The 12,733-nt window shown below is 37.1% G+C and overlaps 1 long non-coding RNA gene across 4 annotated transcripts in view; it reads left to right on the top strand.

Moving 5' to 3' along the window:
• The window catches only part of LOC114017804 (uncharacterized), a 332,083-nt gene that overhangs the window by 255,867 nt on the left and 63,483 nt on the right, over positions 1-12,733 (top strand). For all 4 annotated transcript variants that reach the window (XR_003563064.2, XR_003563062.2, XR_003563063.2 and 1 more), the window contains one exon: positions 11,355-11,408. This is a non-coding gene — a long non-coding RNA (uncharacterized LOC114017804). The remainder of the gene's footprint in view (positions 1-11,354; positions 11,409-12,733) is intronic.

Genomic DNA, 12,733 nt, shown 5'->3' with positions numbered 1-12,733 from the left:
GCTGGCACAGTTTGGAAGTTCCACCTTAGGATACATACACAAGTTGGGATAATTTCATCTAGATGTACTCATGCATAAATGGACATTGTGGCTCTAATGTGTGCATGGAAATAAGGGGTAATGTATATTGTAGAATTGACTGGCCTATACATTGTAAATAACATTATAGCATGTCTCCAGTAGTGTAGCAGTCCTGCTTCTATAGCTTTTCATGTAGAATATTTGCCATTATAACATTTACAGAAGTTAGTTGATCTCAAAACTTGCTTCTATTTGATCATTACAGGACTATTTATACTTTTGTACAAACATAGCTTCATGACCGTGTTAAATGAGTTAGGAACACAACTGGCCATTTCTTCTCATGCATGTAACTTAATTTTAAGTTGCTATTCTCAACATTCTTGACATTGTTAAGTAGTTTATAAATGATAAAGTAAAGTAGATAATATATGTTCAGATTTCCACATATGCACCAACTATACTTTGTCATAGGGGCAGGAGCAAACAAGCAATATTGGTGCAGTCTAAGTTTTTTTAGAGACTTTGAATCATCAAGTATTCTTTCCATTTTCCCTTCAGAAATTAAAGGATATAAACAATAGACTTAGGTTGACTTTATCAATTCATAGGGTGTGGGAGCTATTCTGTTTGAAGCAGATAGCCTGTTTAATAAATTTCCTGCTATTTAGAAAGAATATTTGATTTGTTTTGAAATTCCCAGAAACGTGGATCTAGAGGTTTTAGTTTTATTTCTAGAAAACAGCAGTTTTGTTTACTGAACAACAAAAACATTTTAGTTCCCAAAGATCTACCTCTCCGCTGGAAATAATTTTTATTTATTATTTATGTCTACATTAGGCACATGATTTGCAACAATGTTACTCTTCACCATCTTTTTCTCTTCTTTCCCCTGTCCCTGCTACCCACTTCAGCAGACTTACCTGTCTGATACAGATAATTTGTAATAATGTTGTCTCTGAGGAGTTGTGCTGGCAAGGTCATAGTGGCTACCTCTGGCTACTTCTCTGTGTAGGCAGTGTTCCTTCATGATATAGTGAAGCAGTTTCTTCAAAATAGGTAACAAACTTTACAATTGGTTGATGCAAAATCCCAGTCTTCAGTAAAGTTTTAAAGTGGAAAAGTGGTTATCATTGTCCTAAATAGAACAATGCTTAGAATTTTGATTTTTTTTTTTTTTCCTCTGTATTTGATGAAAGCTTGGACAAGGGTGTTAAGCAGTATGGTGTGATGGACCATGCTTTCCTGAGACACATGTCTTTATAGCACAGGATAATGTTCCACTTTTTTATTTTCTTTCTTTTTTTTTTCTTATTCTCCCAGAAAAGAATTTCTAATGATCTGCAGTTCATCTTGAACCTTGAACTTGATTTTAGTTTAGCTCTACATGTTGGATATTACCTAACATTTTCAATGGTAGAGAAAGTTAGATCATTGAGACCAAACGCCACAGCCTTGGTGTAACCTCCTTGACTGACTGGCTGAGGTTACGAGCAATTCACAGTGGTACAGCTTCTTCTGCTGCACATGCTGGCTGCTGCAGGGGGGTCGAATGGTTACATCAACTGCCAGGAGCGAGTCCAAAGACACAAAATAGGAAGGTCTGAGGGAACATACTGGACAAAGGCTTCTGCTGAGAAACAAACATTTCTAGATATTTTGAAGTGTTGGTATACCATAGGTTCATTTTGGCCTAAGTCCATCGCAGGATCTGTAGTTCTTCCAATGTAACTGTGCTAGCATAACCAAAATGTATGCTGGGTTTTTAGAAATGTTGTTTGACATAACTCCTTAGATCCACAGCAAGCAGGGCAACAGCTCCCACATTTCCACACAAAAATCTGAGTTCAGAGAGATTAGTAGAATGCAAATATTTTAGTAAGTAAAATGTAAATGGAAAGATACATGATAGGAAATGAATAATCCTTTTTCACATAAAAATAAACCACACAGCTTTAACTAGTACAAAAGACAGTCAGAATTAGAGGAAAGAAGATGGTACTGGAAATAGCATAGATTTCACAGTTGCTTTGTAATTCTGTACAGAAGCCACACATAACACATTCCTTTCTTCTCCCCCTTCTTCTGTTGCTTTTTCTTTAACTGCATCTAGTCATAGCTATAGAGACATCAATTATTATTGTATCAAAGACTAAAATTGTAAGTGCTACATGCAACAAAATACAAATGCTTAAACAGGTTCTAGCAAAAGTTATATAGCAGGAGGGAAAGACACTCCACTGCTTTGAAGCCAGCCAAAATAGCTCATCTATGCACAGATCACTCGAAGGGCAGCAGGGGGAAAAAATACAGAAGATTGGCTGAACCCTTATCATTTAGAAGGTGGGAGGAATAAGTCTGTAGATTAACATTCTAGTCTGGGTTATCAGAGACTTAGCTTTGGTTCCTGAGTTATCACAGATATCCCGTAGTTAAGCAGCATAAGTAGTTTTCCTATGCCTCAGTTCCATGTCAGGCATAAATAGGGATCTCTTACAGGGCTGTTGCGGGATAAATACCTAAAGCTTGTTAAGTGCTTGGATTATTCAGTAATGAAGCTTGTCTAAGTACCTCAAAGGGCTGTTTAGGCTGGAATGTGGAGATGCTGTCTCCATGGGCCAAAGACTTTCTTAATAGTTTTCTCCGGTGTAAATTGGAAGACTGGGGAACCAACACAGCTAAGAGGATGGAAAGATCAGCAGTGTACTGAACTGCACTTGTGTCTGTCAGAAACAAGAGACACTTCTTGGCCAAAGACAGTTCTCTGGGCTGTGGCTGGACATGGCCTACGTAGAAAACAATCAAAATGCTTGGCCCAGTGAGATGCCAGGGAACAAGGGAAAGCTGCCTTATCAAATTTTCTATTGAGAGAGGAGGCAGTGGAGGACAACAGAAGCAAGTACTTTATAAGAGGGAGTATTTCTAGAAGTCAGACTTCTTCATGGAGGTTGGACATACAGGAACCAGAAAAAAAAAAATGGAAGAAAAATGAGGCAATAGAAAATAACAACAGAAGGATTTTTCTCTTGATATATTATATAGCTCCACACATAACTGAGGAGTTGTAAAAGGAGAGGGAGAATATGCTGGAGAAGAGAAATGGAAGAGAGTGACAGTAGCAGCTACTGGAATAGAGATGTCAATTGATTGTATTTGACTAATGAAAAAGACTAGGGTTGTGGATGAAGTTGTACAGACAGGGGAGATCACAGAAGGATCAAAAATCAGAAGATTCAGAGTTTGCAGCTAAGAAAAACATTTTGTGTGGGAAAATTTCTGTATTAGAATAGTCAGAGGAATAATAATTATTGAAACACTTCTTTCCAGCAAAAAAACCTCTGAAAGGAATCTGACTCTGTTACCAGAGAAAAGAAGGGTGCTATAGAGATAACATAGCTTTTTCAAGGTTAAAGGCAGAGGTCATGGTGGTGTGGTAGATTCCACTAGCTTCAGTTGTCTGTATCAGGCCCCAGGAGAAGACCTCAGGCTGGCTGCATGCAATGAGCCAGGCTCTCACATGAGCAATGAAACCACGGCTTTTTTCTTAGTCAGGATAGTGAAAAGTGCATTGTAGGTAAGTGTTTGGCCATGTAGGCAACAGGTTCCTGATGTAAAAATCAGTTATGGGTGGTGGATGTGGCTTATGTGGAAAAATACTTAGGGATAACATAAGCAACAAAAGGAAAGCAGTGGGAATACTGAAGCTGTACCAGGAAGGATGAACTGGAATTTATCTAGGAAGATACCAATATTTTACAGTAGAAAATAATCTTTAGGACAAAGTGTAAGCACAGAGAGTTTCAGACTTGATTTAGAAGATGTAATATTCATAGAAGACTATCTTCAAGAATCTCAGGGATTAGAGGTTTTACTTTGTTTTATGGTTTTATTTTCTTTGCTAAGAACATGCAGTTTCATAGGGAAAAAACGAAGAACAGAGCAACATGTCATCTCATCTCACCTTCTGTAAAGCACTATATTTGGATAGGTTTGTTAGCTCAGGGTTTGTTGTTTTGTTTTTTTTTTTTATTTGTTTGAGGGGCTGAGCAGCAAACAGAATATAATTTTCTCCTGTTTAGTCACAACAGTAAAAAAAATGAGCAATTTGGTGTTTAGCTGTCAGGTCTATGTACTGTTCCTTACAAACCTTGTTTAATAAGAATTTAAGTAAATAAAAATGAAGTATTGAAAGCATAAAGCATCTGGAACATTTTAAAGATGCACTGAAATATAATGTGATTAATTTCTGTTATGCTAATTATACCTATTATGAGTTGAAATGGATTCCACTTTGCAGCCATTGTTATGTAACTTGTGGCTTTGCAGTTCTTTGAAATACAGTTTTCTATTCATGTGGTGTTTTAAAAAATGTTACAAGACAAATTACAAAGCTCAACTGAAATAATGCCAAAAATCTTAAACAAGTTATTCTACTAGGTAAATAACTAGTGTAATGCATACTGCTTTTCTGTTTTAATCAAAAAGAAATGGTAATGTAATGAGCAGGGGCTGAGCAAGATGCGGGGTTTTTTCTGTTTTATGATTTAATGGAGTTGCTCTGCACCTACAGTGAGGTATCTAAGATCAGTTTGTTAGCTATTGCTCCTGTGCAGCATTGTGTATTCCACAGTGCATCCAGCTTTATGCTGCATGGATTCTAAGTGCAGAGCATCACTGCGTTTGAATGCTCTGGCATATAAAACAGTTCATAGCAGGGGCCAGTGTCATGGTAATTTTTTTTAAAAACAACAGCATTCACAGTCACTCAGCAAAATAGAAGGTGAAGCACCCTGTTGTACTTGTCCCTACCTGTGGGTCTGGAAGAGGTATGTAGGGTGTCTTTGCCTATTGCAAGCCTTCAGATGTGGATGTGGGATTTGATCTCCACAAGAAGACACTTTGGACCCTGGCAACAAAGCTGCAGGGAGCAACAGAGAGGCAGAAGTCTGCTTTTTGCCTATTAAAGGGAAATAAAGAGGCTTCTTGGGTGATTCCCAGCATGATGACCTGGCTGTAGATCTGCTCCAGGTGCCTCACATAGTAGTTGTCATGGGGAGTGAGCTGCAGGGGATGGTGGCTGTGTGGGCATTGTGGATGTGCCTTCTGATCCTCCTCCAGATGCAGTGGAGCTTTTACTTCTCTCTTTTTCCACTGTAATGGTCAGAGCCATTAAATAATATAATCCCTAATCAATCCTATTTTAAGTATTTTAGGAGAAAAAAGACTTTTACTTTAAAAACTTTGTCCTTTTTTAGCAGTGAGTGAAACTACTATGAACAAAATGAAAATAGTTATGTAAGTATTGTTTTGATACATTGGCCGTTACTTTGATATTGTTGTAGGGGTCTGACTGCAACTAGCAGAGCCAATATTTGAGTCTAATTTCACCCCTAATTTGAGAACTGAACTTGAAGCCTTACAAAGTAGAATAAAACTTGCTGTAGGGAGAAGTGTTAAGTTCTCACCCCAAAATCAGTCAATATTTGCAAGAACCTTGAAGTTAATTTAATAAAGTGTTTGTTTTATTTTCTGTGTTGCATTTCTGAGACAAAACTGTCCACAAAATAAAAATTACAAAAAAATAATAAAAATTCTACATCAAGAAATTCCCTCTAGTTTGTGTTTGTTCATGCAAACACTTGAGAAAGAAAGAAAGTTTGGTTATAGTTGTACTTATGTACATGAAATGCAGAAAACACCATGAACACCTTTTCCCTCCTCAAAAATCTCCAGTTAGTTTTAGTGGTGTCTGAGGTACTAGTAGATAACTTCTTCAGGACTTCTTTTCAGTGTTTTCTGAATAACTCTGCTCAGCTTGAAATATGCATGGTAAAAGGAATTTCTTAAAATATCGGAGTCCAAAGAACTCCCAACATTTTCAATAAAATTTAGAGGATTCTGTTGGCTGTTTATGCATGCATTTTTTACTTACCATCTGCAATATTAGTACTCTTTTCCTCCTGAAATATATACTTTTGCTTTTGAAAAACACATGATTTTGAGTTAACACTTTTTTAGCTTGCTTTACACTGTCAAATTCTGTGCCAAATAATAGAACTTTCATTTTGTTTTAGCTGCATAATGGGGTCATTTTACAAACATGCTGTCATTCCATTGTGAGGGTAGGAGTGTGTGCTGCTGAGCAGTGCAAGCTCTTGCATGTTTGTTGCATTACTTCTATTGTAAACAGTGTAAGTAAGTCTACCAGAGCTTTGCTCACTGAGTGAGAGGAATCAGTTTAGATAGGACTTCAGTGTTGGGGTGGCAGGGGTCTCTCCTAGACACTCAGGTGCTGCCACAGTGAAGACTATCTTTACAGCCACCTAGCTGGAGTCTGCTTTCACTGCTGGTAGCATTCAGCTCCAGCCCTGCCACAGTCATTGCAAGGACTAAACATCCTCCACTTTATTCAGCCGTGTTTCCATTTTATGGAATGCCTCCCAGGAGGTCTGAATTGGAGAAACCACTGTCTCTGCCTTGTGTCACTGCATGTTGTGTAGAGCCATCAGTGTCCTAGGAATATTGGGGTTGCCCTGGGAACCCTTGTTTGGCTCAACTGGTTGCTTTCTAGGAAAGTGTTAGGGATAAAGACATAAAAAAAAAAAAAATCTCTGTCCCCCATCCCCTCCAAGAGTGATGATGTACTATGATATATCTGAATCCACCTGGATAACAGAAACCTGATTCCAAGCCAGAGAGCTGTGGGTAACTGACACAGTGGTAAAAACAGGTGCATGCTGGAAGGCAGGAGTTTGCGGCTTTCAAAACTCCCTGGACACATTCATTGTTGTGTCTACAACCAGCCAAGTATTTAGCTGGTGTAAGAAGATGTATGAAGCCCATCACAGCATTTTACTTAAAAAGGCCATAAAACCACTGTGCAATGAAATATATGCTGGCCTGAAATGCCTTGATGCTATCAGAAAGCCATTCTGCTGTGATTCTCTGTCCCACCAACTTTTCCAGTGTCCCTTACACAAGTGTATAGACTGATAGGTTTCTTTTATCTGTCAACTTTACATTATTAGCTGGAAGATTTACAGTGCCATTTTTTATTACTTATAATAAAAATAAATAATTTAAAATTTAATTTATATTATATATAATTAAAATTAAATGTTATATAATAAAAATATATAATAAATAAATGTAATTATTATATATAATGAACAATAAACAAAGTTAATAATAATAACATGATTTTTAGTACTTAAAAAAATCCTTAATTTAATTAGGCAGTGCCTATTTCTGTTGGCCCTCAGTTCTTTCTTCTTTTCCTTTTTTTCACAGAAATGGTTGTGGGATTGGAGGTAAGACATTCAGGCATTAAAATGTACATTCCAACATTATTTGTGCTGACCTGACTAACATCTACAGGACTAGTGTCAGAAAAGCCAGTTTAATTACCTACAAACATCCAAGAGCGATGGACAAGCACCCCAGTCTGTTGCTTGTAGCTATTGATAGGGCTAACTCTCACTAACTGAGTGTTGCAAAATAAAGATCCCCCAGAAGCCCAGTTAATGGCATCTTTGTTCCTAACCTGTGACTTTGTACAAGCCCTAATACTTCAGGTTTTAAAAATTAATAATGTGGAGCTGAAGTGAAAATAATACTTTGGAAGTGGGATGAAACAAACTCTTCCCTTTTCATCTTTCCCCAATGACTTGCAGGCAAACAAAACCCCAGGCAACTTCCGAACTTCCATAATTGCATTGAATTCCTTGTTAATTGGGCTTTTTTCTTGCTATTGAATTCTTTCTTGAATAATGCCTGCTTTATAAAGATTTGTGTGCAGTCAATAAACGTAGAGATTTAATACGATGAAGGCTGTGGCTCTGTATAAAGATATTTAGCCCTTAACTCCCATTGAAATCAATACCTTTGCAAATCTCGCTATAAGTGACTTAAAATTAATACACATAAAATAGGATTACTATTAAATGTTTAAAGGATAAAAAGATAATAACAACACTGTTCTCTGAAAAGTGACTGTAAAAATTGTATTTTTAGAGTTGCATGACAATTGTCTTCGGACCTTGATGCTTTTTATATTATATCATGTGTGCTTAGTTTGAAAATAAGAAGTTGGTGACTCTGTCTGCAGACTCTGCAAACTAGAAAGGAAACTTGTTTCATTTCCTGCTTGAACTTTGTCACAGCAAAAAAGTCCTGTCTTCCCCCATAAGACTCTTCATGATGCCTGTTCCTCCATTGAGAGTGAGGGTAAGAGTTTGTTTGTGATTCACTGGAAGTTAAAAGAATTCAAGTTACTTTCTTTTAGGAATACAGAGATAAGTGGGCTAAGGAGTGGTGACCAATATTATTTTTCTGAAAGAGGCTGTGGCAATACTAATGAAGCAAGCAGAGCTGCTGATCCAAAATATGTCTTTTTTTTTCCCAGAGCAGAGTCATATGTTCAGAGCTTTTGGCTGATACAAAATTGCTGGCAGCAATGCCTTGTATCAGCAGGGATGGGTGTCCATCACAGCTTTGAGATGTGGCCAAGATAAGCAAATTGCATCCGGCCTGTCATTAACCCACTTACTCTTGCTAGTTTTCATGCATATCATGTTGTTACTCAAAGGCTACCCAAAAGTCTAACAGGAAAAGATAGTTTGCTCTCCAATGTTAAACAAATGTAATCATCAGGACCAACTCTGGTGTGCTTGGTTCTGCAATCTAACCATGAGTGATGGAGGATGGTGGGATATAACTGGTGCAACTGGAATTCAAATCCAAAGCTTAACTTACAATACTGTCAGGAGAAGGTAGATGGACAGTCATTGGTGAGACCATTGACTTCAAGTGCACAAAGTGGTAGTCTTTCTCAGACAAACATGGATTTAGTTAAACACAGAGAGACAGATATCCTCCTGAATTTCTTGCTTTTTGTCGAATTGATTGCATAGTGGTATGGGTTCTGATTATGTTTTCTGTTTTTTGTTTGTTCTTCTTTGCTAGTAAAACTCATTCCACTTCTGTGTAGAACCTCAGAATAAAGGATCTTGTACAGCACATCTTACAAACACACAATGACCACTGTTCAGTTTATCCTTTATCCTATCATCACTCATCTTTTCACTGTATTTGCGTTTGCTCAAACTCTCTGGCTGTTAAACTGCTGAAAACTTCCCTGCTATTAGATCTGAGCAGAGAAACTGTTCTATCTAGTGACCTGCACAGTTGCAGCAGTCCAGTGGTGCAAACCCAGCAACAGGACTGTAGTTTGGACTAGGAAGATAACTCCCATGTTTCTGAAATGGGATAGGTGTTCTCAAGTCACAAACACGCAGGTGGCTAAGGAAGTGGTGAGGATATGACTGTTTCGGCTCGAAATTTCTTGACCCAAGTTCCAGTTTTTAAATTGAGATGAACTAGCCTGGCTACACGAGAAAGATGTTAATGTAACCAAGAGGAAACTGTATTTTATTAGCAGCATACGCTCTAGGGTTTGCTGATAACTGGTGTGATGTCACAGGGTTTGTAGTTTGTCTGTACCCTTCCTCTTTGCTGTTTGTTGTTTCATTCCAAATTTCTCAGCATTATGGTCACTGGCTTCCCTTTTAATGAAAAATGTGAGGCACATTGCCAAGTAATCATATATGGACTGATGTTCCATATGCCAGAAAGTGCTGTCGCAGGTGCATGGAAGAGAGGTAATAGAACTGTCTTTCTGTGTTATCATAGTCTTTTTAAAGAGTCTTTCATTGACATCACATGACACTTCCCATTTTAAGACTTCATTTTCAGAATCTAAGATTGAAACTATGCTTCTTTAGTCAGTTTTCTTGCCATCAACAAGTATTTAGTAAAACACTAGCCAATGACCCTTCTGTCGTATGGGTTTGTGACAAGGATGGTATGCTGTCAGCTATTCCCCGATCTTAAGGAGTGCTATCTACATGTTCCAGCACTGGAACTGGTGGTTGTGGTCGGTATCTATCATACTTCCTAAAGGAATTTCTGAAGATTTTATGCATTCCAACACCTTGAAGAGATATTTACTTATCAAGAAAATCTGTGTTGTAACATTATTGAAATGGTAAAATGGTAAAGTCAAACAGTACTAGTACGGCTTGTACAACTTGATGTAACCATCCTCTGCAAATGCACTGTGGGAATCTTTCCTCACTTGGTAACACACTTCTTTTTCATACTGTCCTCGATCTAGACAGTGGGTGGATAGGCCATCTCTGAGGGTGAATTTTGTTTGTAGTAAAGGAGAGTCTTGTTCAGAAACAGAAAAGGGAAACTATCTGGTGCCTGAGACCACCTCAGGACAAGAAAAAGGAGTCTCATGACAAAGTTGATTAAAGCCCTGGAAAATAAAATTCAGCCCTCTGATTTACTGCAGAGCTCACACATCAAGGTGTGAAGTTCATTACATCAAGTTTTTAGAGACGGTCTGCAGTTGTGCGTTCCCCATTTTTGTAACCTGTTTGTCACTTGATCTCTTAGCACCAGGGAACTCATGTTATTCCTCCGAAGGGGTTTGCTGAACTTGAGTTGCTCAGTGTTTGCAGCAAAGTCAAAGCAATCATGATTAGAGTGTATGGGCATAGCAAAATGCTGTGGTTTTTCTATCAGGATTTGAATACTACTCCATGAATGTCTCTCTAGTCCACATGTTAAGCAATGAAATTAACACAAAGTATTAATGCTTGAACTTTTTGAATGTCTGTTGGTACAAAGAATGAAGAGGAGTTCACATGGAAGAATACTGTTTGACTAAGCAGTTAGCAACTGTAGCATATTCCATATTCATTGAAGAAATTAAAAGTTGCACATGCAGGCTAACATTTGACATTTTCCGATATTTGTATTAATTGCATTACATTATGTGTTTCTGATGTTTGTGTTAATCACATTAATAATAATTTCATACTGTATTTATGTGAAATGTTATAAATGAACTCTGTGTATTCACATGCCCTGAAGGACATTTGAGAAATACGTGCTCTTTTTTTTTTTTTTCTTAACCAAATGGACATATTATGAGTATAAGGAAATAATGATAGGTGTACATTAGTATTTGAATAAAAAGACACAAAAGTTGATACCAACCATATAACAGATATCTTTAATCCTTTTTGAATAGAATGGTATAGTATCTCTGTTGCTTTTAGTACTATAGTTTATAAATACAGTTTTGCTGCAGTGAGAACTCTTTGGGAAGACAGTGACCCAAGAGATTTTAGGAAGCGTTTTGTTTAGTATGATTTTTCTGCTTGCAGTTCCATACATTAGTAACCAGTTGTTACTAATGTATCATCAAAAATACACGAGAGAAATAAAGTATAATTAAACTTTTTTTTCTCTCTTTTTTACAGGTTTCTTTTACAACGTATTCTGCTCAGGCCAGTGAAGTTTGTTTAGCTGACCCGGTAAGCAAATATGCATAGTCACAGGTTTTTTGTGAAAATGTTTTCCACACATGAGGCAACTAATTCTGAGAGATCAATGTTCTGCATTGTTGGATCAAATTTTTAAAATCTATTATAAATATGTTCAAAATGCTGCTGTCAGTTTCTAATTTTAAAAATGTGTTGAAATTTCCAGAGTTCTATACTCTTTAATTAGAAAAGTTTCTTTTCCAGATGTGCTTAATTTTATTATTTCCCTCCCTTCTTCTTTTCTCTTGTTGTCCTAGTTTCCTCAGCCTTTGCATTAATATTTGTATTTTTTCAAAGCTTTACAAGTTGAGCTTTTATTCACTGAGTGCTATCAGTCTCGCTCTACCTACCATGATATCAGCATTGCAAACAGGATTGTTTGATGAGAACTCCAAAGATGGTATTTTAACACCACAGGAATGTCACAGCAACACTTGAGTGGCTGATGGGAAATGGAGATAGTTTTGGAAATCATAAATACCATTTCTGTAGATCTGAAATGAATGAAAATAAATTGTGAAAAGAATGAAATTGCAGTTAATTATCTGGTTTGCTGGGCATCAAAAAATCAAGGCGAAGCACCAGTTTACACTCTTACAGTGCTTAGGTTGGCAGGCTGGGTTGTATGTTTTACCTGTGGAATTCCAGTTTAATCAGCTGGTGTTTTATGCTGTACCTACAGTTTGCAGAAAACACCTTTTTGGCCATCTCTTCTATTGTTATGGGTTTTAATGAGGGAGTTGGGCAATATAATTTGCATGCAGTAGAGCTTTAATATTGCCTACACCCAATTCAGTCGGTTTTTGATGCTTCTTATAGAGTGATGTGATAACTTGGTGGGAGAGAAAAGGGTGGACTAAATGAATTAAAGATACTATTTCATATGGAATGTTTTGTTCATGGTATACAGATATGATTTGCCTTAAATTTGAAGTTCCTGTGCTTTTCAATTGAACCCATCTTAGACCTGGTTAAAATAACTAAATACAGACAGAACAGTAAACGAGAACATAGAGTTCTTATGTAGGTCCTTCTTTTATGTTGAAATGTTCCATAGCTCTAACACTTTATCAGTACTGTTAACCTTATCTTTATTTTAGATGACATGGTCTCTAATCATCTTCTCATCATTCTAACTTCTTATCATTGGGGTTTTCCTTGCTGCCGCCAACACCTGGAAAGCTTTCTCGATCTCATTTCACCAAGGAGCAATTTCTACCCTTTGGATCTTCTGAAAATTGGTTTCAAACCCATTATTTCCAATACGTTTATTTCCTTTAAAAAATTGAGGTAGACTTCAGCTAGTGCTGTCTTTT

Source organism: Falco cherrug, chromosome 2 (genome assembly GCF_023634085.1).
Source record: "Falco cherrug isolate bFalChe1 chromosome 2, bFalChe1.pri, whole genome shotgun sequence".
In the NCBI taxonomy this organism is placed as follows: Eukaryota; Metazoa; Chordata; class Aves; order Falconiformes; family Falconidae; genus Falco; species Falco cherrug.
Note: the sequence above shows the minus strand (reverse complement) of the source record. Positions and strands in the feature narration are given on the sequence as shown.